Raw genomic sequence first — 22,828 nt, 5'->3', positions numbered from 1 at the left:
GTAAGGGAATATAAAAGAACAATATCATCATGTATACCCACTCGAACTTTGGTTTTGTTCTTTTATTTCTGGGTCACACCAGTAGCTACTCTGGGCTGGATGCTCACTCCCAAAACTCTTAGGCACCACACGGTGCTGGGGTCAAACTCAGGCCTCTTGCACTCCAGTCCACTTCTCGTGCTCACTCTGCACTTTCTCTCTCTCTCTCTCTCTCTCTCTCTCTCTCTCTCTCTGAGAGAGAGGGAGAGAGAGAGAGAAGGGAGAGGGACGAAAGGGAAGAACAGGAGTCAAGTAGGTTCTTAAGAGAGTTAAGTAGATGTGTCACTCCCCTTACAGTGCCTTTATCCTATCAGCTGTAGTTCACCTCCATCCAAACACTGGCACAACACTTTGAATCATCTTATATACTCCACTTCGCAAAAGACACTGGTGGGTACCAAGTCATTCATTCATTCATTCAAGCATTCTTTTAATATGTACTAAGCTCATCTGTATGTTTTAGGAGCTGAAAGTGGAGACAGCAGTAAACAACAGATTAATCTCTTCTCTCATTAAATTTAAACTTTGGTCGGAAAAAAGTTAAGACAAGAAACAAAATGATTAGGGGCTGGAGCGATAGCACAGCGGGCAGGGCGTTTGCCTTGCACGCGGCCGACCCGGGTTCGATCCCCGGCATCCCATATGGTCCCCCGAGCACCGCCAGGGGTAATTCCTGAGTGCAGAGCCAGGAGTAACCCCTGAGCATCGCCGGGTGTGACCCAAAAAGCAAAAGAAAAAAAAAGAAAGAAAATGTAGTCTAATCATTTTTTTTCTTTTTGGGTCGCACCCGGCGATGCTCAGGGGTTACTCCTGGCTCTGCACTCAGGAATTACCCCTGGCGGTGCTCGGGGGACCATATGGGATGCCGGGGATCGAACCCGGGTCGGCCGCGTGCAAGGCAAACGCCCTGCCTGCTGTGCTATTGCTCCGGCCCCCTAGACTACATTTTCTAACAGGAACACAAAGTGTAGGGACATGCGTTACAAAGATAAAGCAGAGTAGATTTTTTGATGTTAAAAGTGATCAAGATTAATACCTCACTGAGAAGGTAACTTTTGAGAAAGGAGGAAGGGAGCATTACGAGCAGATGGTTCAGTATATACAAAGACCCTGTGGCACTTTACATGCTTAGGTGTGGCTAAAACAGAAGGAAAAAGAGACTAGAAGAAAATGAAGTCAGAAGTCATGGGATGGGGTAATAGAGAGTGCATGTTTATCCTTTTGGTCATTCAGACTTAATACTGGCATTGAAATAGGAAAGCTTGGGTTTTAAGCTAAGAAGTGGTAGAGTTTTGAGTTATGCTTTAAAAAGAATCCCTTGAGGGTCTGAGAGTAAGGTACTTGCCAACTTGAGTTGGATCCCCGAGCCCTGCCAGCAGTAAACCGTCAGCACAGTGGAGCGTAGCCCACCACTCCACCTAAACAAATAGCTTGGACTGCTGTTAAAAAATGGCTGGCTTAGGACCAGGGAGACGGCTCATAGCGCCAGAGCACAGGCTTTCACACAGGAGTCCCAAATGCAATCTCCAGCACACCACTCCCCCAAGCTACCGACACACTGACTCACATCTACAAAACCGAAATGACAAAGCAAGCGATGGAGATCTGGCACTCTGGGTCCCACATGAGAATGAGAACTGTAGTTAGTAGTTCCTGGACCTGCAATACTTCTGCTGAGTCTATAAAGTCTGGTATCAGAAGACTGAAAGAATTCAAAGACAGCAGAAGCCACCTTTGAAACATTGACTAGAATAAATGGAATCATTTAAGTAACAAAAAAATAGAGTGGCAATAACAAAGTAGGAAACAGGTGCTAATGAAATCAGCCAAACTAGAGAGTGGAACTGACATTTACAGGTGGGATGGGGGATGGTACTAAGGGGCCAAATCTTGCTAGTTACACTACAGACAGGAGAAGCCACACATGGAAAGAAACTAAGGGTGCTAATAGGGATCGAAAAGAAAACGTTACTTATCATTGACTAAAAGGGGCTGGTAGAGATCCCTAGTTCAGTAGCACTGTCCTCCCGTTGTTTACTGGTTTGCTCGAGCAGGCACCAGTAACATCTCTATTGTGAGACTTGTTGTTACTGTTTTTGCCATGTCAAATATGTCACAGGTAGCTTGCCAGGCTCTGCCGTGTAGGCAGGATACTCTCGGTAGCTTGCCGGGCTCTCCGAGAGGGATGGAGGAATGGAACCGCTGTGCTATCGCTCCAGTCCAAAGACCCCCAGTTAAGAGACAGAAATGTCTTATGAGTACTATTTGTGTTTTAGAAAGGTAATAAAGAGCACAAGGTGACTTTTCATAATCAAGCACATTTATATTGCTGTATCAAGTCAAAAGGCCTAAATTAATTTGTGCCCCTAAATTAGCTGTGGAATTAAAAAACAAAATTTCTTGCATTTCACAATTGCAGATAAGGATCTGACGTATATGTCCTTCAAGAACTTGTAAGTTGAGGCTGGAGTTATAACACAGGGGGTAGGGCATTTTGCCTTGCACACAGCCGACCCGGGTTTGATTCCCACCATCCCATATGGTCCCCCTGCACCGCCAGGAGTAATTTCTCAGTGCATCTCCGGGTGTGACCCAAAAAAGAAAAAAAGAAAAAAGAAATTTGTAAGTTAGCAAGCAGTGGTAAATATAAGAATGTACAGGCATTACCGCACTGTCGTCCCATTGTTCAATTTACTCGAGCAAATCGGGTACCAGTAACGTCTCCATTGTGAGACTTGTTATTACTGTTTTTGACATATAAGACAGAAAGTAAGAAAGAAAAAAAAAGGCACAGGCAGAAGACAGAAATTGCCAAACATACACCTAACTTTGAAATCAACTGCAACTTCCATGTACTTATTAAAGTAGCAGAAACAGGAAGACATGGAAGAAAAGCAACAGAATTAGTGGATTTTTATTAGTACCTTGAAGGACTAATAAAAGTAAAGAAAAAATCTTGCTATTTTAATAAAAAATTATGCCCAGAGTTTCTTCACTGCAGCCTTTTTGTTTGGGTTGAAGGCCCTGTGCTTAGAGGCCACACCCTGAGGTATTAGGGGACCATGCAATGCTGCTGATTAATAAACCCAGAACCTCCAGTATGTAAAGCAAGCACTCACCCCCTTGAGTTCTCTCTGGCCCTTTCCTGCTATTCTTAAATACTTCACAAGGTATAAGAAATAATCAGGGGGTCTGGAGCGACAGTACAGCGGGTAGGGCATTTGCCTTGCACTCGGCCAACCCGGGTTTGATTCCCAGCATCCCATGTGGTCCCCTGAGTACCGTCAGGAGTAATTCCTGAGTGCAGAGCCAGGAGTAACCCCTGTGCATTGCTGATGTGACCCAAAAAGAAAAAAAAAAAGAAAAAAATCAGGGATGGGACCAGAGAGACACAACAGCAGGCACACACTTCCCTTACACACAGCTAACCAGGTTGCAATCCTCCGCACCACATATGATGAACACTTGAACACTAGGAGTGAGAGCTGTGCAGAGCCAGGATGAAGCCCTGAGCACAGCTGGGTGTGACACCTCAACAAAACAAACCAGAAAGAATCATGGGTCCAGTGCAACAGTAAGGGCACATTCTTCTTGCAGTGCTCAGCAGGGGCTACACTTAATAGCTTCAGTGTTCAAGTATCATTTTAGTTGAGGTGCTCAGTGGGGACGCCGGGGCTGCACCCTTCAATTGTGGTTCGAGTCAGGAATCACTGACAGCAGAGTTGCCAAGGGCTGGGAGCACGCACAGCACCAGAGATCAAACTCTTGGCCTCACCTTTGCAAGGCAGGAGCTTTAGCCAGTTGGCCATCTCTCGGCATCTTCTGAAAGTCTTACAGCCCTTGGTACTGGACTCAAACGGCACTCAATCTACAAAGATGTAGTAAAATGATCATGCGCATACTATCTTTTCTTCTAAGAATGTGAAACTTAGGGACAAAGTCATTTCCTGTTTGATTCCAGAGTTATTAAGGAAGATGGTCAATAAATGTATATTGACTCAATGAACCTTTAGAATCTGCACCCCAAACTATTGCCTGTCTGCTTTCAAAAGCACACTGCCGGTTCCTAAAAATATTAAAACACAGAATTACCCTATGATACAGCAATTCCACTTCTGCATATACACTCCAAAAATTGTAAGCAGATAACTGGAGAGACATTTGTACACTCATGTTCATAACAACTAACATTATTCATAATAGGGTCAGAGAAATAGTACAGTTGGTAAGGCACTTGCCCTGCACATGGCTGACAGGGTTCAAGCCCTAGCACCCCACCTGAAGTGATCTGTGATTTCAGGGCCAGGGATAGGCCCTGAGCACTGCCAGGTGTGGCCCCAGAACAGCAACAAAAAAAGAAAATAGCCAGATAAAAGAACAAATTCTGAAATACTGGAGGATTCTACTAACATAATAGAAACTCAATGAATGTAAGTTCTCATTACTATTACTATCCAAGGATGAGTGTAGTTTGAAGAAGCATACACTACCAATTTCCTAAGGAACTACAGGGGTCTGGAGAGAGCTCAACAGACTGACATCCTTTGCAAGCAGGTGGTGAGGCTTACATCCCCAGCACCACCAGGAGAAGTCCTGGGCACCACTAGGTATGACACAAGGAAAAGAAAAAAAAGAATCTATACAATGTCTCACAAGTGACAGAGCCTTTTAAACACTGTGCTGGATTAACATCTGCCTGCACAGCCCTACAGTATCTTGTCTGCTTTCACGCAAGATGTAAAAAGGCTAAGCTTTGCCAGGAATATTATCCAATCTACCTTCTAAAAGGATACCGGGGCTGGAGTGATCATACAGGGGTTTAGGTCCTAGTCTTGCATGCGGCCAATCCAGGTGTGATCCCTGGCACCCCACGATTCCCCTTAACACTACCAGTAGTTACCCCCGAGTACAGAGCCAGGAGTAAGTCTTGAGCACTGGTGGGTATGGCCCCCCCAAACCAAAGGAAAAACCAACTGACCCAAAGAACCCCTGGTATTTAATGCTAATATTTGAATAGGTAAACATTTATGGAAAGTACTAATGTGGTATAACTAGATTCCTCCTCGAATCCCTAAAACTCCATCTGCCTGGCACACCTACAGACAACGTTCCTCAAGTGTGGAATAGCTCGCCTGTGTTCCCCCAAGCACACAGCACTGAGAACAGTGGCAACTAGGAACTTGCCTCAGAGTCGAATTCTCTCCTTTCTCAGTTTGGGATACGGGGAAGAACACCTAGTTATTCAGTCTTCACACCAATTCTATTACAGCCACCATGAATCAAAAGCCACTGTCGCAATTGCTACCTCAGCTTGAGAAGCTGGGGCTTTCTCCACATCAGCACAGCATAGTCCCGACCGGGTTAAGCATAGATCTAGAAATTAACTTCAGTTCAGGAGGCCTGAGAGTTTGCTCAGGTGTCAGCGTATACATACATTCTTCCCATGTTTGTTTTTCTCATGAAAAATAGCAGGAATACTTAGGTGATTTCTATTAATAAGAAAAGAGGGGCGCCAGGGTGAGAGCACAGTAGGTAAGGTGCCTGCCTTGCATGCAGCCACCCAGTTGAAATCCTGGGCAAAGAGAGAGAGAGAGTGTGAAAGAGAGAGAGTTATCAAGTCCAAGCAAAAACCTCAATTAAAACGGTTCATTAAACCTGAAATTTCCTACAGCAACTCGCACAACAGATTGGAAGGTGAGGGCACATAAATTACAAACACAAAACTGCACTAGTCCTCAACTTCATGCCACTCTTTATAATGAACAGGACAAGAACACTCTATTTTATAGAATATAAATAGAAAGTGGTCTAGATGTTTGAAAAGAATTGCAGGAACCCAGAAGACTGTTCAAGAGCACTTGTAGTGACCTATACTGCAGTCTAATTGTTGTGAAATTAAGCCTATATGAATAGCAGAACCTCCAGGACAAGTATTCAAGAATTAATCAAATTGGAGTCCTTTATTCGAGATTCTCTAAAAGCATCCTTTTGTAAAGCGTGCCCTATGAGCCTCCCCCTTCCCTCCATAGACCTGAACCTTGTGCAAAGCCAGCGCTCTGACAGCGTGCTCCTCGCTACCCGGGTTTGAAGTCCGAAGGCTCGGCAGCGGCGGCCCCGGCTAAGTACCCCCCGCCCCATTGGCCCGAAGGAAGCCCCGCCCAGGGGCAGGGGCGCCGCGCCGGCGGAGCCTCCAGGGAACTCCGCAAAGGTGGTCCCCCGCCCCTCCCCCGCCGTGCGCGGCGCCCGGGCGCGGACTCCGCCGCAAGGACCTTGAACACCTGGCCCCAAGGATCCCGGGCACGAGGGGCGCGCGGCTAACTGCGCTCGGGCGCTGCACGGCTGCACGGGGCGCAGCACGCCGCTCCGGGCGCGGGCGGCGGGCGCGGGGAGTAAGTCCTGACACCTCCACGGCCCCGCGCCAGCGGGGGGCCCCTCCCACCCCACCGAGACCTTGGGCGGGGCCCCTGCGGGCGCCCGGACTCCCAGCCGGACTGGACAGCGGGCTTCCCCGGGCCCCGCCTCGTTCGCCAAGGAGGCGGAAACCGGGGGGAGGGGGCGGGCAGGAGGAGGGGCATGGCCGCTCCGTGCGGCCCCTCCGGCCAACCGGATCCCCAGAAGGCGGACGGAGGCCGACCTCCACGCCCACTCCCCGCCGCGCCCTGACGCCGCACGCGGGAGACCCCCTGCCGGCCCCCACGCCCCCGCAGGCCGGGGCGCCGAGGCCCCGCCCCTTTCTCCACCACCGCACGCGCGCGCCGGCCCCGCCCCTGAGCGGCGGCGCGAGAGCCCGCCCCCTCCGCGCGCACCGGGACTACGCGCGCTCCCCCTCCCGCACGGAGCACCCCGCTCCGCCCCCCACCCCCCTCACACATCCACACACCTCCCGCCCGCCGGCGCTACGGGAAGCCAAGGAGGTCAGCCCCCCTAAAAATACACACCCTCGGCTCCGGCGTAACCCGCCATCCAGGCTCCCCACCCCGACCTCAGCCCGGCGTCCTCTCACCGCAAAGCTGCCTCGGCCGCTCCTCACTGCGTGTCCCCCTCGGCTCAGCGCGGAGGCCCCGGGAACGGCACGGGGCACAGGCCCGCCGAAGCGGACTGGCAGCCGCCTCTCCGCTAACGAAGCGGTCACAGGCCCCGGTGTCCAGACTGGGAAGGAGGGAGGGTGGGAGGGAGGGAAACTCCGAGGGGGGAAGGGGAGGGGGGGAAGATGGAGAAACCGTCTCCGCCGCCTCTACCGCCGCGGCCGCTTCTCTGTTACCCGGGAAATCCCGCCCACTCCCTCGGCCCGCCCCGCAGAGGGAAGACTTCACTTCGCTCCGCCACAGGCTGCACTGTCCGCCCGTCTACGGTTTAGCCAATCACCGCACCTTCGCGGCCGACAACCCGCCCCTTCCCCCTCGGCTGGAAGGGAGGGGGAGCCGCTCACCTTCTCCACGCCCCTATTGGCGGGGAGCTTCCCTAACTCAACCCCGCCTATTGGAGACCGGCGGCTGGATCCCACCCCCAAGCCGCTCCACTATTGGAGGAAAAAGGGAAGCTCTTCACGTCTCATTGGAGGACTCTCTATATCCCGCCCCATTCGGTCTCAGCTACAGGCCCAACAAGTCGGTTCCCGCCCTCGCCGGTCACTGCATTGGAAGGTACACTGGCTCTCTCCGTGCCCCAGGAAGGTAAGTAAGAGAGTGGGGTAAAATGTCCGTAAGTGAAACAGGCCCCTCCTACCACACTGCCGGGCTAGGCCCCGCCCCCCAGCCTTAGGATTGGAGCTCTCGACGCCGGTTGACCTTCCATTGGCCAGGACGCCCGTCTCGGAAGGAGCTGACTCCGCCCCGCGCGAGGAGGCTGAACCCTCGCAGTCCTTTTGTGGAATGTTTACACTAGAGACTGAGCGCCGAGTTCCAGGCCCCGAAACTGGAGGTGGCGCGGAGCGGCGACACGATGCCCCGGGATTGGAAGGGAAGATGCAGCAGCATTACCACCTTAGAGGAGCCCGTACAAAAAAAATGGTTAAAGAACCTCACTTATCCAGCTTACACTTCCGCGCGCTGCCTCCATGTAAAAACAAACATCCGGAGCAGCCGAGAACGCCTTTCAGTGAGTATTTAATGGAGGGCTGGAGACCAAAGTCGACAGTCCTCGGGTGAGCCAGACCGAGGTTGGGGTGGCCGGACAGCTAACACACTTACTAGCTAGACCCGAAGATGCAGTCCTAAGAAGGCGGAGATAACGAATGAAGGCTGGGACCTAACAGCACCGCCCGGACGAGACACCGGAAGGCGGGGAGTGAGCCCTAAGGTGCTCGCGATCGCCGAGGCCGATCTGGAGCATCCGCAGACTTGAAGAAAGGTCAAGAAAGAGATCAGGACAAGCCACGGCGTTACGTGAATGTTCGTTCCACACCCCAGTAAAAAGATAAAAGCTCCAAGTGGTTGCCAAAAAAATAAAAGAAGAAAACCAGTGTCTTCCCCTGCCGAAACCACAGCGTGTTAATGGTTATGCCTACGCACTCCCCGCCTAAGTAATAGCGCGTGAAATACACATACTGCTTGCAAAACCCGACTAGCAGGGCGGAGAACTGACGCTGGCCTTGCTTTGGGGGGCGCTCGCGGAGCGCCAGGAGAGGAGGGGGCGGGACTAGAGTTTTCCCGCTCTCAGCAGCCAAAAAAAAAAAAAAACCACCTAGTCCGGTAGTGAGCCCAGGCAGTAGCCAGGTGACGGACCCGAGAAAGCCCAGACGTAGGTGGGTGCCTTCCCCCGCGACCCACGGCAGATGCTAGCAGTGAGTGCTGGCAACAGGTGGGTCTGATGCCGACGACAGCTTCCGGCATCAAGAGCAAGGCAGCTATTTATCAACCCCGCGGGTAATAGGCAGGTGGGAGCAGCCTCACGCCCCAGCCGCAAGCTCACGAAAAATAAGTCACACGGTAAAAAGAGACTTCGAGCCAAGTTCAGAGGAGTTTATAAAACAGCATTTCTGCAGAACTGACAGAGAGCTGCCCTTCTGCTGTTCCCTGGACTAGGTGCTACACCAGGAACGGGCTCCCCAGGTGTCCCGCCAGCCCACCAGCTTCTCTGTCAACAGAATGACCTGCTCTAGATTTTGCCTAATTCACCCATGTCAGTCCTGTGTCGCTCAGTTTGGTATAAAGCTAACTAAGAGCATCCACTGCCGAGTGCTAAACCACCCCCAGCGTCCGTAGCGACCTCGAGATTAAGCTAGGTCATGCGGCACGCTAATAGCCAGGCCAGAGCGCCGCAGAATCTTTTACCTGGCCCGAGATAGCCCCACCCTCGCCCCTTCCGACTCCTGTAAGAGCTAAGAAGCTAAGTTCATTCCACACCTCGCTGCAGCAACTCCTAGGTTGCTCACAAGGGCTACCAGACCCACTCCGGGGAAAGCCTTCGTCGCGCTCCCTGTCCTCTCCACCCCGCCTCCCCGCCATGACCAGGGCTCCCCGCTCAGGACTTCCGGGCGGGAGGACTGTTCTGCGGAGCAAGGCGGGCCCCACACATGTGCGGAGCGGGCGCCCCGGCTACGGGAAGGGGCGGAGAGGCAGAATGGACTTCCCTTCCGAGGCTCGCACCGCCGGAGGAGGCGGGACTCCCGGCCCACCAATCCGAGACAGGGGCGTGACGGCGCGCCGCACGTAAGCCGCAGGAATCCTCCCTCCGCCCTTCACGGAAAAAAAAATCCTAGCAACTTAAACTCCAGCCGAGCCCAGGATAGGCGGAGCCCGGGAGAATGTCAGCCAATCAGCAACCGAGAAGTGAAAGGGTGTCTCGCCCAGCCAGTGGAAGACAAGAGAAGGCGGGCCCTGCGCAGGAGCCCGAGGTGAGTGGAAGCGCTGGAAAGGCCCCGCCCCTCACCTCCCCTCCCGGCCGGTTGCACAAGCCAACGCCGGAATAGATAGTAAACAGGCAAGGCCACGGAGTGGAGGCAAGGGCAGCCCGGCGCTCGGTGGGCCCGGGCCTCTGCAGCCCGCGCGCCCGCGGCCCCCGCCCGCTCCCGGCTGGGCGCGCCGCCGCCCCGCCTCCCAACCCGCGGCCGCCATCCCGGCTGACAGTCGCGCCCCTCGCGCCCCTCCCCGCCCGCTGATGCATTTCCTTTTCCCGATGCCGAGCGTGGAGACTGTTTTCCCAGTTTCCGACCTTCACTGCCCCTTTCGGGCCACCTCCTCGTGGGCGCGCTCGGCAGCCGGCGCCCCCGCCCCCCGCCCCCCGCCCCCGCCCCCGCCCCGTCCGCGGCAGAGCGGCCCCGCCGCGGGAGGGGGACGAGCCGCCGCCGCCTCGGGGTGGGCGGGGAAGGAGGCAGCTCCATGTTGGCGAGATCAGCTGGGGCCGCGGGGCCGGGCTGCCGAGTTCCTGCGCCGAGTTGCGCGCGGGATCGCGGCCTGGCGGGTTCGGGCGCCCGAACGCCGAGCAGGCGCCGCGGCCCGGGAGTTCGGCGCGCGCGGGGCGGGGGCCGCGGCGCGGGGGTTCTTTCCGGTGGGCTCCCCCGCCCCTCGCCGGCCCTCCCGCGAGTCCGGCGTTGCCCCCGCCCCCAGAGTCCATAACAACCGCGGCCCAGGCGCCCGCGCCTCTGCCGAGCGTGCCCACCGCCCCCTCCGACAAGTTTGCCGAGAGAGACAAAACCCGGCGCGGCTAGCGGGCAGAGCCCGGGCCCGGCTCCCTCGCCAACTCCAGCTCGCCGGGTCCCGGCCGCCGGCTCAGGCCGCCGCCCCCTGCCGAGCCCGCGCGCCGCAGTCCGGCCGGCCGCAGGCGGGGCACGGAAGCGCCCACCCTCCGCCCCCTACCTCACCCCCCCCCTTTACTATCTTTCTCTTGAAGGCATTCCAGGAGCGGGAAGGAAGGAGCAACCTCCTCCTGCCCTCTGTGTCCCCAGTCCGCCGCCGAAACCTACCGAAACCGACCACTCGGTGGAATAAACTAGGCAGCACGACCAGCGCGCTGAAGACCCCCGGCCGGGCCAGCCCCCTGCCCCGCGATCCGGCGGGGCTGGGACACACACTGGCGGGCGGGCGGGCGGCGCCAAGAGCGCTCCTTCCTGGCCTGCCCCTCGCCTCCCGCGGCCGCCCCGGCTCCGGCCCGGGGCCTGCGGCGCCCGCACCGTGGCGGGCCGGCCGGAGTGCACGAGCCCCCCAAACGCCCCGAGATTGGGGAGCCCAAATTAAAAGCAGCTGTTTTAACATACCTTCCGAAGCAGGCGAGGAGTCCTGAATGGGAGGGAACGCCCCCCGCGGCCCATTGGCCTCCCGGCGTGCACGTCACCGCCGGGGCCCGCCCCCTCACCGAGCCCCGCCCCGGCCCCGTCATTTGCACGCCCCCTCCCTCAAAACACACATATATAAATAAGTCAAACTCGTCGCGAGTGGGAGGCTCCTCCGGGGGGCACAGGGCCCCTTCGCTCCGGCACCTCCGCCCCGAGTTCCTGGAGGCCCCGGGACCCGGAGAGACCGGCGGGGACGACATCCGCAGAGCGTACCGGGGAGCAGCTGGCGGGGCTGCCCGGCCCCCGCTCCCTCCACGCTGCGCACCCGGAACCCGGCAGAGAGGTGGGTAGCGGCCGACCGGGTGTCCAGGCTCCCCCAGCAGTGCAGTGTCCTAGCCGCGGCCGGCCCATTGCTGAGAGGCGCTAAAATCCGCGCCACAAGAGCGGGCAGCTCTGCAGTCCTGCGTCCTGGGCGCCGGGCACGGCTCTGCGCACCTACTTGGAGGCACCTGCTGCTGGGCGCGCCTACCCAGACAGGGTCAGATGCTCACTCTGCATTTCCTCCAGAGGTTCCAAACTGCAGGATAGAGATGACAGAAAGGCACGGACGAAACGTATGTCAGAGGCATTCATAGTCCAGAGGAGTGAGATTTCTAGGAAGAAAAGGGCTTCTTGGAGGAGGTGTCACTTAAAGGACAAGTCATTCTCTACTGAGGACACAAAGGAGTAGAGGTGAAACATTCTAACGACCTTCGAGTGTGGCTGTCGTAATGAAAAACCAGGGTTGGAAAGATGAAACCATAATGACAGATTTTAATACCCGGTGAGAAGCCTTTGGTTTGTACAGCCAAGTGTGCAGGAAGCGCAAATCACAGGATGAGGGTCTCCTAGAACGTTGATTCTCCATATCCTGGAGCTGGAAGGTCACCGTGAGTGCCTCGAATGAGAGGTGCCTTACAAGGTGGCAGACCACAGAGATGGTTATAATCCTGAAGAGTAGGTACACCTTGTTGAGGGCGGGGATGCCAGAAGGTTTATTTTCCATCAGTCACTTTCAATCCAGAAAGCCATTCCAATGCTTTAATAGACAAGTTAAAGCTCTGAATCATTTGCAGTATGTCACAAATTTCCATCTAAAAGGAGTTTCCGGGGGACGGAGGCAGAGACCCAAATGCCAACACAACAGAGAACTGAGTCTGGAACCAGAGTACACAATGGGAGAGTGAGAGGAAACTGCTGATTGAAGCCTCCAGAGAAGGGAGTTCACCGTGGATGCGGTGGGTATGCAGAATGCACAGGGGCTTAAGTCTGCAGGAAAAAGGAGGCCTGCTGCCAATGAGGCTGTCAGCAAGTCCCAGGAGATATAATGAGGATCTCAGGAAAGCAGTGACAATGGGGAATAAGAAAAAAGCCACTGGGGGTGTGGCTCAGCATTACAGCAATTGCCTTGCTTGTGTGAGGCCCTGGGTTTGATTCTCAACAGAAGAAAAAAAATTACAATTTCAAAAAGGAGACAGGGGCTGGAGCAATAGTAAATGGGTAGGGCATTTTCCTTGCACGCGGCTGACCTGGTCTCAGTCCCCAGCATTCTATATGGTCCTCCCAAGCACCACCAGGAGTTCTTCCTGAGTGCAGAGCCAAGAGTAACTCCTGAGCATCGCCAGTGTGACCCCCCCACAAGAAAAAGGGAGACAAGGAGCTGGAGTGATAGTACAGCTGTCCAGGCTCTTGCCTTGCTATGTGTGGCCAACCCAGGTCCAATACCCTGGCACCCCAAATGGTTACTCCAAGCACTGCCAGGAGTAATTTTTGAGTGCCCCCCCAAATGTGTGGAGTAATAGAGCAGTAATACAGCAGGTAGGGTGCTTATCTTGCACCTGGCTCACCTGGGTTTGATTGCTGGTACCTCCTATGATCCCCCGAGCCTGCCAGGAGTGATTCCCTGAGCACAAAGCAAGGAGTAAGCCCTGAGTACTGCCACTACTGCCTAGTGTGGCCCCAACTAAAAACAAGCAAACACAAAGGAGATAAGGGCTGAAGAGTTGGAGAGATAGTAAAAGGCTATTACTTTTTATGTTATCTATATAAACTGGTTTGGCCAAACCCAGTTTAATCCCAAGCACCAATATATGGTCCCCTGAGCACATAGCCAGGAATAAGGAGTAAGCCCTAAACCCTAAGCACTGTTAGGAGTGGACAAACAGGAAAAAATGGATTTGGGAAGTGTTTATGACTGACCCTAGGCAGAACAGGGACTAGAACTTGAGTTGTGGTTATATCGCTTTGCATGCTGGGGTTTGAACCAGGGCCCCACACATGAATGGCAAGTGCTCTACGGCTAAGTCACATAACCAGTCCAAGTGGCAGCTGTGCTGACTGGGTCGTTGAGAGAAAGGGCAGAGTGGGGCAAAACCAAGAATTGAGCACTGTATATGCAGTGGGACTCCCGGAAACTGACATGGGCCATAGATGTCAAGGTTGCCTCATACTTGGGACTCACCAGGGTGAAAGCATGTTTTTCTATGTAACAGTAGGGTCCTGGTGTCTGAACCCTGGTCTCAAGCTCCTGCCCTATCTCCCAAGGGAAACTGCCTTAGATCAAAGCCAGATACTACGTGAATGTGGATGAGGTGAGTGGTAGGGCAAAAAGAACATTAACCTGGAAGTTGAGTCCCAAGACATCCACTTAATAACTTCTGATTTGTGGATCAGCTTCCTGCCCCTATATAAGTGAATGTGCTTGAATACACCCCTTGAGATCCCGAGCTGCTGAGACCAGAGGCTCAAGCATTGGAATGTCAACCTGAAAAGCGAGTGGTATAACATAGATGAAGTCAGTTAGAAAGTATTTGCAGCCAGAACCATTATTCCTGCTCAGGGGACAAGAATTCAGTGATATATTCTGCCGGCGTGTCCACCCTTGTGGAAATCCTGTCCCGAACTGCCTCTGGACAGAGCTTCTGGAGAATATTCAGTCTGATTCACCTTTAAGCCCCCGTTGTCCACAGCAGGACACAGGCTCCGAAGGCCTCTCAGAGAAGGTCCCATGCTTGCTTCTGACTCTGTACATGGACGTTGGTCTAAACAGTGAGTCCCAGACTCCAGGAAAGTGAGTTTTTAATTTGATGACAGTTGCCAGTCAGGTCCCCTGAGGGCTGCATCCACCCTACCCCATTAGTAAGGACAAAATCTGCAGAACACCACTTTGGGAGGTCACATTTGGATTCCTGGAGGCCTCTTGTGTGTTAAGATTAATTATCCTCATTTGTCCGTAAGCAAGCAGGCTCAGAGCTGTGGAGTGACTTGTCTGAGTAATTTGGGGCAAGTCTGTCTAGGTCCACAGCTTGAACATTTGTGGCTCTATACTTGATCCAAGGACTGGAGTGGGTAGGGCATTTGCCTTGCACATGGCCTGCCCAGGTTTGATTTTCTGTTCCTCTCGGAGAGCCCGGCAAACTCCCGAGAATATCCCTTCCTCACGGCAGAGCCTGGCAAGCTACTTGTGGTATATTCGATATGCCAAAAACAGTAACAACAAGTCTCACAATGGAGACATTACTAGTGCCCGCTTGAGCAAATTGATGAACAACAGGACAACAGTGCTATAGTGCTACTTGATCCAAAGCCATGATCCACTTTGTACTTTTGAATAAAGACGGCCCCAGCCCTCCACCTTGCGCTACCTGGCTTAGCTTCCTAACTCCAAGAACATTTTGTCCTCAGCTAGCTACAATGATTTCCAGCCCTTTGTAAAAAATATCTTCGAAGATTTGTGTCACAACTATCTACACATACTCAACTCAAAACACATAGACCTCCCCAAATGGTCTGAGCTTCTGCCACTATCCCACTAGCATTAGTCACAAGAAGACTCACCCAGTGCTTTTGAGGGGAGCATTGTGGCTGAAAGAAACTTGGAGCCTGCATTTTGGCAACTCTGCCAAAGCTCACTGCCAAACCCTTCTGATCTCGCGCTCAGAACTAGCCAGGCTTACTCCTCCCCGAAAGCAGGACCCCGTAGGTTCCAGGGGAGGCACTCAAACTTCCAGTCAGAATCCATCCCAGTTTGGGGCTTGAGTGATAGCACAGTGGGTAGGGCATTTGCCTTGCACATGGCCGACCCGGATTCGATTCCCAGCATCCCATATGGTCCCCTGAGCACCGCCAGAGGTGATTCCTGAGTGCAGAGCCAGGAGTAACCCCTGTGCATTGCAGGGTGTGACCCAAAAAAAAGAGCAAGAAAAGAAAAAAAAAAAGAATCTATCTCAGTTTGTCACTCCAGAGCTGTCTTAGGCAAATCACTTATCTTTTTAATCTCCTTTCTCATAAACTTCTGAATATCTCCATCAGTGAGCGTTGTCAGATCAAAAAAAAAAAAGTATGCCTAGCATTTAATCAGAACTTTCTCTCATTTGATACTTTGATACTCCTTCCTCTCCTGGCCATTCAAGAGCCAGTTCCTGGAGGACAGGCCTAGAAGATCCCAGACCCATCCCATGGTGTAAAGAAATCATTTCTTTGGCAACCAGCTGGTTCAGGTTGTACACGTTCCCTATTCCTGATTCATGCGTGGTTTTGGAGAGTTCAGTTTATGTACTTCTTTGCAACTTTTATTCCTTGTTAATTTGGGGCCACACCTGCTCTGCTTAGAGGATTCTGTGTGGTGTTGGGGTTGGTTCTGAGTCAGCTACCTGCAAGGTGGGTGTCTCAGGCACTGTCCTGTCTCTGTGTGTTTGGAGATCACCACTCACTGCCTTGAGACATCTTGCCCTCTCTTAACATTCATTTATCCCCTGGGTGCAAATCTAGAATTTAAATAAACAATATATTCCCCAATGTACAGGCTTTGATTTCAAAGAGCTTTTTTTAAATTTTTTTTAATTTTTATTTTTTTGCTTTTTGGGTCACACCCAGCAATGCACAGGGGTTACTCCTGGCTCTGCACTCAGGAATCACTCCTGGCAATGCTCAGGGGACCATATGGGATGCTGGGAATCGAACCACGGTCAGCTGCGTGCAAGTCAAACACCCTACCCGCTGTGCCATTGCTCCACCCTAAGTTTTTATTTTAATTTAATTTTATTTTATTTTATTCTCATAGCCTATTTCTCCCTCTGGGAGATCTTGGCAAAATACTGGGAGTTTCCTGCCCATATGGGAGAGCCTGGCAAGGTACCCATGGTGTATTAATATACCAAAACCAGTAACAAGCTGGGTCTCATTCCTCTGACCCTGAAAGAGCCTCCAGTACAGCATCTTTGGAAGGACGAGTAGAGAGAGGCTTCTAAAATCTCAGGGCTGGACGAATGGAAATGTTACTGAGACCGCTCGAGAAATTCGACCATCAACAGGATGATGATGATGATGATGATGATGATGATGATGATGATGATGATGATGATGATTGATGATTTTTATTTGGGAGGGGACGACACATGTTTATGCTCAGGGGTTGTTCCAAGTGGGGCTCAAGAGACCAAACGTGGTAGCAGGGATCAAACCTGGATTGGCAAGGAGCCTTAACCACTGTACTATCTCTCTAGCCCCCTGCTGCCCCACCCTCCCGCCCCCCCTTGATTTTGTTTTGTTTTTTTACTTTTTGGGTCCCTAGCTCTGCACTCAGGAATTACCCCGGCGGTGTTCAGGGGACCATATGGGATGCTGGGAATCGAACCCGGGTTGACCGTGTGCAAGGCAAATGCCCTAACCGCTGTGCTATCACTCCAGCCCCTCCTGCCCCCACCCCCTTGAAGCAGCAGTTCCCTTGGTTCAAATGGAATCTTATCCAGAGGCGAAAAGGTAGATGGGCTTCCCTTTGGTTGCGTGGAGACAGCTCAAGAGCGCTACAGCCCCTTCCTTCCCCTCCCACTCACTTGCTCTCTCCTGTTAGTCCCTGCTCTACTAGTGACCCCCAATTCCAAACCCTGTTCATTCCTGGTAGCCACGCCCTACCTCTCACTGGCCTGTAGAACTCAGCCTAGCCTCCCTGGTTCTTCTACAGAGTAATAGGAACCTTCAGATTTCCCTTTCTCCATTCCTTCTCATACTCTGCTCTTTCTCATTGCCCAGGATTGAATCCTGAGCCCGACATCAATCAGTGCTCTACTGTGCAGGTCCAGCCATGGCTCAAGCTCTTAACTGGTGTCTCCAAAAGGTAGGGTATGACCCCTCTCTTCTTGATGTCCTTCTGTCTCACACACTTCCAAAGGCTCCTAGCTTCCATCTCAGTTGAATTCCAACTGGCTATCTCCAGTCCAGTGGACATTAGACATTACATACTTCCATGAGCTGCTGGTTGCAGAATACTTATTAAGTAGAGGTAAACCGAACCACCACCCATCGCTGCCACCACACATCCCTCCCACACGGCTGAGAAGACTGACCTCGGGCCAGAATGACAGTACAGCGGGTAGGCTGCTTGCCTTGCACACTGCGAACCCAGGCTTGATGCCTGGCACCCCTTATGGTCCTCTGAGTCCCATCAAGAATGACCCTTGAGCACAGGGCTAGAAGTAAGCCCTGAGCACTGCCAGGTGTGGCCCACAAACCAAAACAAAAAGAAAAAAAAAGGCTGACCTTGACTTAGCTGCAAATCTGGCCAATCCTGAGGCTGAAGCCAAATACACCGCCTTGAACACTAGTCAGGTTTGGGCCAGAGACAGTTCCGTGAGTAGGGTCCTGGCCTTGCACGCAGCCAACCTGAGTTCAACTCCAGGCCCCAGAGCCTTCCCAGGAGTGATCCCTGAGCACTTATCGAGGTGCTAAGCCCTGAGCACTGCCAAGTGTGACCCCCAAAATAAAATTTAAAAAGTCAGGCTGACAGAGAGAGGGGGAAGAACGGCCTGTGCGGGGAGCTGTTCCTTTTTCCCCACTACCTTTTGTACACTACCATCTTTTTTTCCTACCCTCACCTACTTATAGTCTTAACAACTATCATTTACCCAGGGCCAGAGAGACAGCTCAAAGGGCTGAGCACGTGCTTGGCAGCCTCAAAGGAGGCTGGTGTTCGGTCCCTGGCACAGCATGGTACCCTGACTACAGAAGTAAACCCCACCACCCTCAAGCAAGGAGTACTCCTGAGCACCACTGGCCCCAAAAGCAAAATAAGAAAAAAAAAAAAAAACATTAAACTGTTGAAAAGGCATCATGGCTCCTGTTTCTGGAATTCTGGTAGTTAGTAATGTCTAACCTGGCCACAGGCAGAAACATTCGGGTATCGGAGACTGTGGCATGCCAGGTTGACACTGAACACAAGCAAGGGCTTTGTAGAGCCATGATGAGGAATGAAGGGAGATGAGACGCTGCAGCAGACTTTTCAGCTTGCTGCTAAATGTCTGCTTGTAGAGAAGACCGATCCATCCCCCAGTTTTCTGTTGTCAACTAAAAGCAGTGCTGTCCTAAGTCCTTGATGCTCATATTTAGTGTACTGTGATCATCACAGGTAGCACCTCAAGAAAAAGTCTGGCTCCCAAGCCAGCAGGAGCTATAACTTCAGCCCCTCGTCTCCCTGCGGGGTCTCTGGGTCTCAACCACAATCAGGGAATCCAAGGCCTTGGTCAGCCCATTCACTGGCTCTAAATTGCCCTGCTGTCCCACGGAGAGCAGCATGTAGGGGTGAAGATCTTGAGCACTGGAGGGATTTCAAGGGCTTTCCAAGTTGGGGTCCAAATGGGAAGGGGACTGAGGGACTCTATGGAAGTGGCAGCCTCCTGAAGAAACTGGGAACCAAGCCAAAACTGGGCGAGCGAGCGAGGAGCTGATCCAGCTTGAGAAGTGAGGTCCTTCTGGTTCCTTCCAGGTGTTGGTGCCAAGTGACCAAGAACTGGACCCTTGCAGCCACAGTGTGTCCCAGGACCATCTGACACAACCTTTCTCTCAGAAAGGGAAGCTGGAACTTCGTTTGGTTGAGTGGAGGGACATCAAAGCTACCAAAAGACTTGGTCACAACAGGAGGGCTTTTCACCTGGTCCCACCTCCCTCCAGGTCCAGGACACTTCCCCTAAAGGATCTCTGGTTGTCCTTAGAAGTGGGAAGCCTTAAAAGGCAGATGCCCAGTTCCCCAGGCTATTCCTTCAGTTTCCTAAGTACCAGTTCCATTCAGTCATGTCCCTGCGACTTTGCCTCATGGAGGCTGATGGTGGGGGCAGCCTAGGCTAAGGATGCCGGAGCACCCCTCAGGACTCTTCTAGCTGTCAGAGGGCAAAATGAAGGGAGCAACAGGAAAATACAGAGGGGACTGGGGCTATTTGCTGTGCTTGAATTATGTACGGTGGCAATGCTAGAGGGAATACGGTGCAAAAGTAGCCATCAGTTCAGCAGTCACCTGCCTTAGCCCATAATGGTCTCTCTCCCTGAACTTTTTTTTTTTTTTTTTTGCATCACACCCGGCGATGCTCAGGGGTTACTCCTGGCTCTGCACTCAGAAATTACTCCTGGCAGTGTTCAGGGGACCATATGGGAATTGAACCTAGGTCGGTCACATGCAAGGCAAATGCCCTACCCGCTGTGTTATCGCTCCAGCCCCTCTCCCTGAACTTTTATTTTGTTGGAGGGGGGTGAGGGCAGGGGCACACCTGGTGCTCAGGGCTTACTCCTGACTCTGTGCTCAGGGATCATTCCTGGAGGGCTCAGGAGGCCAAATGGGGTGCTGGGGATCAAACTTGGGTCAGCTACGTGCAAGGCAAATGCCCCACCTGCTGTACTGTATCTCTCTTGCCCCCTCTCCCCTGAACACTTTTTTTTCTTTTTGGGTCACACCTGGCGATGCACAGGGGTTATTCCTGGTGGTGACCATATGGGGTGCTGGGAATCGAACCTGGGTCGGCCACATGCAAGGCAAACGCCCTACCCGCTATGCTATCACTGCAGCCCCTCCCCTGAACACTTTTGCAATATCTTATATTTTCAACTGCACGACCCAGCATCTGATTGTTGGTTTTGCGCCAACACCCAGTGGTACTCAGGGACTACTCCTGGTGTTGCTTGGAAGAACATAAATGGTTCCATGAACTGAGTTAGGGTCAGCCACATGTAATACAAGAATTTTTACCCCTGTATACATTTGCCCCTTTACTAGCTCTCTGGCCCCTGATGATGAATTTTCTTTATTTCCTCACCAAAACTCCTGTATGAGGACCTTGACCTTCTGAACAGATTCTGGAGGGCTTCTGTCTTTCCCTTTCTTTACTTCATTTAACATCTAATTGGCCGGAGAGATAGTACAGGGTTAATAAAGGCACTTGTGTTGCATGTGGCCAACTCAGGTTTGAATGCCGGGCACTACATGTGGTCCCCCAAGCACCAACAGGGGTCACTCTTGAGCAAAGAGCTAGAAATAACCCTGGTCCCATCCAGTGTGGCCCTAACACAAAAACAAAACACCCAATAGAGGTAGGTTCACAAAGACTTATCAATGATCTTCCCCATGATAAAAGCTACAAGCTCTGAGGGAAAGAGAGAGATTCCTTTCGCTCTGATTCACTAAGATTTAGAGGGTAACAATTTGCTAGCCATACCCCTGAGTAAAGAATTCATGAATTAAGCCAGTGATAACAAAACCTGATTCATTCTTTTTTAACCACCTCTGGGCAGGGCACAGGCATCTGCATTTTTATTGAGTCCTGTAAGTGATAACATCTTTGGTCCTATGACATATTGAGTTGTGTTAAGGACTTACATCTTTGGTCTTGCAACCAGGAATTCACACATAACTTCTGAATGGACACAGCAGCTGGATTACTTTCCCAATCAGTTATAGCTCCAAGCTGACTCCTCCAGACATTTAAAATGTATCATTAATCTTGTTTCCTGACACAGTTCACCAAATATTCCTAACCTAGTTTCCCAAATTTAAGAATCTCTATTCATCTTTGTGACTGTTTGCTTCCATGAGGATGGGGTGGGGGTGGGGGCCATCCAGGAAAAGAACTGGCTTCATCTTTTGCTCTACTCATCAGTTCTCGCTTAAGGGAAGAAGCTCAATAAATTTTACTGGTACACCAGGAGACAGTCTTAGAACCTGTCTTAGATCGTAAAGAGTTGAAAGCAGATACTTCAGAGTGGGATAGTCCAGGTGTGGCAGATTAATTTCTCTGTGCCTCAATTTTTCCTCCTGTCAATGCCTACCTCAAAAGGTTTTCACCCAAAAGGAGAGAAGAGAGTAAAAGGAAATGTGCTTGCCACGGGGGGGGGGGGGGGGGGGGGGGAGGAGGGGGGGAGGGAGGAGGATACTGGGGACACTGATGGTGGAGAATGGGCACTGGTGGAGGGATGGGTACTCGATCACTGTATGACTGAAATGTAAGCATGGAAGTTTGTAAGTCTGTAGCTGTACCTCACAGTGATTCATTAATTAAAAAAAAAAAAGTTTTCAAGGGGGGGGAAAAAAAAGGAAAGGTTGTTTTCAGGGTGAATAGTTAGAAAGCACTTTGAATAGTACCTGGAAGAGAATTAAGTCCCCAGTGTTGGCTGCAATCATGTTTATTGAGACACCCAGTATTTGCCCACTCTGTAGGACAGCTGCACCCAGGTGGTGGATTGTGGCGGGGAACCGGTCCTGCGGAGACTAGGCTCTGGGTCTCTGCTAAGGAGAGATGCGGATGGCTGAAAGCTCATCCCTCCAAGACTAGTGCATCCTTTTGTATTACGTTTCCCTGGGAGGACCCCAACATGGTACTCTGCCGACCTGAGGGCCTCTGTCAGGAGAATCTAACTGGGGTATCTGTCTTCTCTGTCTTCTTTCTAGTCTGCTACATGAAACATGAGCTAAAGATCAACTACCTGGACTGGAAGAATCATTGTATTTTCTAAGAGCTTAAAAAAAAAAACAACCTATGCGTACATACACTAAAAAAAAAAAAAAAAGAAAGAAAAGAAAAGAAAGAAACAAAGAAAAACAACAGCTTTGGTCTTCTAAGAATGCTATCAGGGCCACGGTTTCGTGATGAGGCTAAGGCTTCTAAGGCTTATTACCACCAGCTTGAGCTCCAGTTCTAGAGTAAATCACTGCAACCCTCTTCCTCATCTGTGCAGGAAGAGAAGGCAAGGAGTGAACGTCTCACTGGACTGTTAGGAAGCTTGAGTAAAGGAGGACTGGCACAGCAATCGGCACCCAGCAAGGTCTCAGCTGGTTCTCTGTGCCCAGGGCTAGGGCCATGGCCTATGCATACGGTGAGTGGCTCTCAGATCTAAGTCTCAGCTGCTGAGGCTCGAGTCCCTCCCTGACCACTCACAGCCCTCCCAAGCCCTCCCAGGCCAGTTCCTGGAACCCTCCTCACCTTCCCTTCCCCAGACTGCTACTAAATTGATGAAGCTAAAAGGGTTTGTTCATGTCGGTATATTTATATGTAAATACAAAACTGTATCGCTGTAAGATACTGAATATGAACATTTACAATTATTTTCTGAATCTGACTCAGTTCATTGACGTTAAATACAGAATGAAAAAAATCGTAAAAATAAGAATATATACATTCAAAGAGCTCATTACAGTATAAAATTATTGAGGTCTGGTCAGCTGCCAACCTCATCTGTGATGGGGGAAGATTGAAGGTTCCCGGGATTTCCTTGGGACGGTGA

The 22,828-nt window shown here is 52.0% G+C and overlaps 1 protein-coding gene and 1 long non-coding RNA gene across 3 annotated transcripts in view; one reads left to right on the top strand and one right to left on the bottom strand.

Annotated features, from left to right (window-relative positions):
• The window catches only part of SIN3A (SIN3 transcription regulator family member A), a 69,544-nt gene extending 58,522 nt beyond the window's left edge, over positions 1-11,022 (bottom strand). The window contains exon 1 of one of the 2 annotated variants that reach the window (XM_055132483.1): positions 10,943-11,022. The gene's annotated coding sequence lies outside the window, so the exon portion shown is untranslated. Of the gene's footprint in view, positions 1-7,042; positions 7,279-10,942 lie in introns of those variants that run through there. The other variant, XM_055132482.1, reaches the window with a different exon arrangement.
• A 368-nt stretch (positions 11,023-11,390) lies between these two features.
• On the top strand, positions 11,391-22,432 carry LOC129403405 (uncharacterized). The gene is made up of 3 exons (XR_008629197.1): positions 11,391-11,594; positions 17,321-17,405; positions 21,996-22,432. It is a non-coding gene; the product is annotated as an uncharacterized LOC129403405 (long non-coding RNA).
• Positions 22,433-22,828: the final 396 nt, after the last annotated feature.

Source organism: Sorex araneus, chromosome 3 (genome assembly GCF_027595985.1).
Source record: "Sorex araneus isolate mSorAra2 chromosome 3, mSorAra2.pri, whole genome shotgun sequence".
Taxonomy (NCBI): Eukaryota; Metazoa; Chordata; class Mammalia; order Eulipotyphla; family Soricidae; genus Sorex; species Sorex araneus.
This window is presented reverse-complemented; position numbering and strand designations above follow the sequence as displayed.